This window comes from Styela clava, chromosome 11 (genome assembly GCF_964204865.1).
Source record: "Styela clava chromosome 11, kaStyClav1.hap1.2, whole genome shotgun sequence".
Classification (NCBI taxonomy): domain Eukaryota; kingdom Metazoa; phylum Chordata; class Ascidiacea; order Stolidobranchia; family Styelidae; genus Styela; species Styela clava.
Window position 1 is genome coordinate 21,838,867 of NC_135260.1, and position 6,541 is coordinate 21,845,407.

Consider the following 6,541-nt stretch of genomic DNA (forward strand, 5'->3'; position numbering starts at 1 on the left):
TGAATATTTTCCGAACCATTGAACCCTTTGCACTTAGCATCAACTTTTCTGTTGCCGTTTGTCTAATTATATTTAAATTATAGGCTCATTAAACGAGTAATTGTGAATTATACACTTGTTAGGTTATAATATATATAATTCAGTCTACACGTGCCTCAAAATAAATTCTGTTACGTAAAGAATATAATTGTGAAAACAGCTGTTTTGATACTATGATTCAGCGAAGCGTCGCGGGCCGGATTATAATACTCCGCGGGCCAGATCCGCCGCGAGGGCCATAGGTTGCCGACCCCTGCGCTAAAGAATGGTGATGGAGTTCTCGGATCATGGTTGCTATATTCAAATAGCCACTCAGAACTATATTGTTTCTGTTGCAGATTATATTTTATCGAAAACTGATAATTCTCTATTTGCTTTCAAACCTTTTGTAAATTTTTTGCATCTTAATCCGCGCATTTCTAGTCACGAAAATTCAAAAGTTCACAAACAGTGCTCTGATAAATGGAATGAGCTTGCACTGAGGCTTCAGGTTCATCAAACAATTGACAAAGAAATGCAATTTCTTATAAATAGGAAAAATAAATGGAGAGATCGCAGTCATACAGTTTTTCAGTAAACAAAATCTTCTTTTTCGTGGTCATCGGGAAGATTCTAATTTAAGAACTCAGGGGAATTTTCTTGAAACATTAAAACTTCTTGCAAATTACAGTCATTGACGAACAAATTTTTGGTACTTATCTCTCTAAAAAGAGCATGGCAGCGTACCTTACATCAGCTATCCAAAATGAATTATTCGAGCTTCTTGGTATAAAGATTTCATTCTGAAGGAGATAAAGACAGCAAAGTATTTCTCAATTTTACTTGACAGTATTCTTGACGTCTCTCATATATATCGATCAAATGGCTTTTATTGTTAGATATGTTAAAATCGGCAGCAATAACGAGGTACAAATAAAAAAAATCCTTTCTGAATTTATTTCCACTGCATGGAAAATTACTAAGTCTATTCTCAATGAGCTTTAGCAAATTGGCTTAGACATGATGATATGTAGAGAACAAGCATACGACAATACTTCCACCGTGGCAGGAGTCCGTACTGGAGTGCAACGCAGAAGAAAATATAAATTCTAATGCCTTGTTTATCCCATGTGGAAACCACTTATTAAATCTTGCAGGAGTTCACGCAGTGGGATCGTCGGAAGTTTCTGAAACATTTTTTGCTGTTTATTCCTTTTTTCTGCTTCTACTCACAGATGGGGGGACTGATACACTATGGAGTGCGCATTACGAAGCTGTGAAAGTACTTCAGACATATTTGATTCAATGAAAACCAGACGTACTGAATTTGGAATTGTTACGATGTAACAATTACAGCTTTAATTCTTCTGTTGTGTGAAATTTTATTCCGCTTTTACGGCGGTGTTGAGGGGGCGGCATTTTGTGCAAAGATCCAGGGGTGCCACATGGCGTTGTTACGCCACTGATTCTGGTACGTACATTGCATGGTCTACTAGGGATTCCATTACCATATTTTTAACTTGCGAATATATCATAGGTAATTCACACATTTTTCTTTACTTTCCCTCATTCTAATCGATGTAGGCTTTTATATTCTCGAGTACATTTAGCGGTACTCCTGTGTTATGCGAACCAAGATGGCGGTCACCGCGACGTTGTATGAGTACCAGGTTACGGCTAGGTCATAATTCCAGGTACAAATACTACGGGAACTTGGCTAGTTTCCGAACTCGTAATGAAACAAAAATAAGAAAAATTGAAATAAAATTATTGCCTAACACTAACCTGGTACACATATTACGTACTTACTTACGACAATTAGACGTAAATATAAATAGTTATTACATTATTGCCATCGGGTATACTCATATTGAGGATATATAGAGCACAATAGGTGATAACAAAACCTTTTATTTTGCCTATGTTACGAATTTTTATCCAGCAAAACCTCACCGGGATGTGATAGGGTAATATTACTATAGCGTTATATACATATATATATATATATATATATTATATACAGCATTTATATACCCCATACTTCGGCTACTATCTTCACCCCAAAGATCCATTTACAAAATTTCGAAATAACTAAGTCATGTACTTATAAATTCATTTTGTCCTGCAAATCAAACCCCGAATGCATTACAAAATTAGAGGACTTGCACGGGTCACGTGACTGTGTTTACTGGACGGCAAAAAAAAAACGTCCAGCTGGCTCCTTTCAGTTGCAAGTCGGATTATACGTTTCCGTTTTGTTTGGCTTTTGAAAATGGTTATTTCGTATTGTTCCGTTGGCTGTACGTATGCTATAGACAACGGAATGGATCTTCAGTTATATTCTACTGTTTTCAAAAGATCCGGAACTCTCCCATTTCAATAGAAAGCAGATGACAAACTATACTGTTATGTTATTGGTAGGCCTAGGCGTAGGCCTACCAGCAGGCTTGACTTGACATCAATTGTTCTAAGGTTTTGTTTCCCTAGTTAGCAGGTAATCTATTAGACTAATGAACATATATATATATATAGATTTTTAACGCATATTCATTCACGTGGGCGTTGACGACTGTCGGTGTCTATCGTCAGTTTGACAAACTTGGTCAGTCAAAATTTGTGTCAGACGCAACTAATCAAACCAATCAACAAACAATCTATGTGTAGTGGTAATTAATCGCTATAGATATGCTAGGGGGAAAACATATATTCTGAACACATATATAAGCTTATTACAGACACTTTAATGTTGAATGTGTTTTTATTGAAATGGCGCATAAAATATTTCTGATTCTGCTTATAATTATCTCCTGATTTTTATTGTGACGGAAGCACTCCATCCATTCTTTCACCATGAACCTTTCCTCGACATTTGACCCCGGAAAGTTTTTTCTATCCTTTACCATTGCAAAATTTTCGGCGCTTATTATGAGAGCGGTTTCACGAGTTGGCGCCTCTAAAATGGAATATTTGTTTCAAACCATCAACCTGATTCATAGTATGCAATAATCACTAAAGGGGTCGGTAAAGAATTTTAGCCTAGTCTATCACAGCTGTTTCTACATTAATTTTTGATGAAACTGCAATTAAACTCAAACTACTAAGAAAACATATGATCATTGAAATATTTTTCGATTTATAATTATAATTATGAAATAATTTATATAATTCATTTGACAACTGAAAACTAGCGGATAAAATTCAAAAGCGCGAAAACGAGATAATGTTTACGACCCAGCCTGAAAATCTGTCGGAGCAACGATTAACGGTCGGAGTGAGAAAAGTGTTTGAGCGGATGCGAAAAGAGCCATTGTTACGTGACGGATTTTATAACTTATATGGCTCGGCGATGTGGCGCATCGTGCTAAGCGTTAGGAATACGCTCACCACCACAACTAGGATTACCCTGTGTGGGTTCGAATCTAGCTGGGTTAATTATGTGCGGGAGGATTGCTGGACTTCTCGCCGCCGTAGGGTGGTTCACGTAACTGTTGGTCGGGTACGTCTTCCTCCACCATCAAGTCCTCGCTTCGGAAAAATACAAATAGCTGACTAACTAATCCCATAGCGCATGATTGCCACCAGGTATATTCATGTTGAAGATAAGTGAAGCACAACCGGTGTATAGCAAAACATCGGCAAATAAAATCGTTTTGCTATACACCGGTTGTGCTTCACTTATTTTCGACATAACTAATCCCATACCCGACATGAACTGGTAACAGGACGAGAGGCCGTGGTTCGCCATATCATTAAGCCCAGGGGCGGATTATGTCCCTTTGGTGCCCTAAGCACTGAAGACTTTGGTGCCCTCTTATGTGTATTTTAAATTATAAAAACAATAAACTACATAAGTGTATCATCCATCAAAAATTATTACAACCAACAGTAAATAAAACAACTTTTACGAATATTTTTTAGGTTTTTTTTTAACTGGTATACATAACCGATATATATATATATATATCGGCCGTTTACTGCCGATATATTAGCCTATATCTGCAAACACGCAATATCAGACCGGTATAACGGTTAAGCTCTAATCCTGAAGAAGTTCGACGATGAAGATTCATGCGTCCAATCTTATCGTGAATCGAAATACCAAAGGATACAAAACAAGTCACAACTGTAGTTTGAAATTTTACCGGTACTTAGTAGTCTACCTCAGGGTGGTCCAATATAGCGAGAAGGACCACAAAAACCTTTTAGAAGGTCACGCGGGCCGCAGTCGAAAAAAACAACAAAAGTGACCGAAATATCGCGACTTTACTTACTTTAAATTCAATGAACAATTAGAGTTTACCGTTCGATTCAGCCTATTATTATGTTGCATGGGTTGCGTTCTTTTAAAGAAGATATATATAAAGCCTTCAGTTATTTCGAAATTAATTACCGAGAATTATCGTTGTATTTTCCGCATCTCGCGTTTGGGTTTATAATGACGCTTCAAATTATATTCGTTCGTGACAGATGTTACTTACCAGAAGCTGTGGTTTACCGTTGTGGTGGGCAAGAATACATTTTCTCCTTGTTTTCTTTATGTCACCTTTCTTTTGACACTCATTATATTACGAATTATTATGACGCTTCAAATTATATTCGTTCGTGACAGATGTTACTTACCAGAAGCTGTGGTTTACCGTTGTGGTGGGCAAGAATACATTTTCTCCTTGTTTTCTTTATGTCGCCTTTCTTTTGACACTCATTATATTACGAATTATTATTTTTGAGTAATTTAAAAATTTGCAGCGTGAGCAGGCTTAACGCTATTGTCAAATAACAACCAAGTTCGACAAATTGGTATTTCGGGACCTAGCCCAAGATAACCTGGATTACGCGGCGTTGAGACAGAGATGGCCCTTATTTTAAAACAGAGGAGTGTTTTTCCTAAAATAAAGGCACAAAATCTCTCTCCGAATAAGGAGTTACCCGACGCGAGTTGAGATGAGAAGTGCGACCCATCTCATCGGTTTGGTCCTGTCTGCACAAGGCAATTCATTCTCATTGTACCGATCACAGCTCACAGGACGCCATTCTCATATTGGCATCGTCTTGACGTTTATAAATACAGCATTGAAATTCCGTGACCTCGACAAGCATAATTCCCGACATTGTGATTAGGAAACGAGTTTGAATCTAGGGATCCCACCCCAGTTGGAATAACTAAAAAAAAAAAGTTCAGGATTTGTCAAGTCATGACAGGGTTTGGACCATTCTGGTCTACCTTATCGAAAGACTCCCGACATCGCTGACCACTAGATCGTTGAAATGCGATCACGGAACCACCATACCGTGCAAATAGTCCATTGGTCCAATAGTTTAAAAGAGAAGAAATTTATTTAAACAAAAATGCATCAACAAGGTGAATACTAGGGGGAAAAACAACAAAAATTTTTAATAAAGAAGGTTAATATGATACTTGAAGACGAGAAATGAGCGAAAATTTTGAAGTCTGAGTTGTCTGCTAAACTTCTCTTACCCCTCTTTGCTTGGTGCCCCAAGCACGTGCTTATATTGTTCAATGGGTAATCCAGCGCTGATTAAGTCGTCTCATCGACTTCCCTCTCCCCTGCGATAAATATGTAAATCCTATCCTACTTTTTGCATTTTGCTGATTGGCCAATGTCACAAAGTAAACAAGGAAGCCGATACTGGGGGACACATCCATAGATCACCAAAATCTGAAAGCTGTAACATACTGTAGCGAGACTTTATTTTTGTGTCAAAGGTCGAGGAAACCGCTGGAAATAGTGCGTAAAGTATTGTACTGCAAGCCTATCACTAAAAATGTATTCGGCTGCTCCGTCTGTCCGTGAGGAATTTTGAATAGAATAGGGGTTTACATTTTAATCCTGACGCAGAGGAAAGTATATCAGGCGGCTTGATCATATGACGAACCACTGCCTCTCGTCTGGTTTCCATTCTGGGTAAGTAGTTAGCCAGGTAATATTTGAAGTTGATACCGTACCGGTACCGTACGGTATTACTGTAATACCAGTCATAAGCAGATGAATTAACTTGAAAAAAAATTCTCTTTACACTGCTACATGCATTTTTTAAATGGTAATAAGGTGGTGTAGCCAGTCTGTTGACGATTTCATTCAAATCGCTAAAACGAATATTTCTAATCCTGTACCGGTAATCCGTTAATTTTTTCACCGTAGGTGCATTGGCATTTATTCTACACGCTAAACCTCGAATTACGACACTCTGAAAACACATTTGCGACCGAACGACCAGTGTGCGACCACGAGTTTCGAGCCTTGAACATCGTTTCTACTGCGTCGAGACTAGAGCATACACAGCCATGCGTGAAAAAATTGGGCTTCTAATTGTATTTCTGACAGTCATATATTTCAAGAACATGGTTATTTCGAACAAAACTCATCAAATTAATAAACAAAGCACCGCATCCCAGCAATCAAACAGACAAAAACACGGTGGTCGCAAATTGGTCGGCAAAGATATTGGAAATGTGCAACCCCTATTCTCCCTCCTTTAAATGTAGAAACGCGAAACTTTAAAG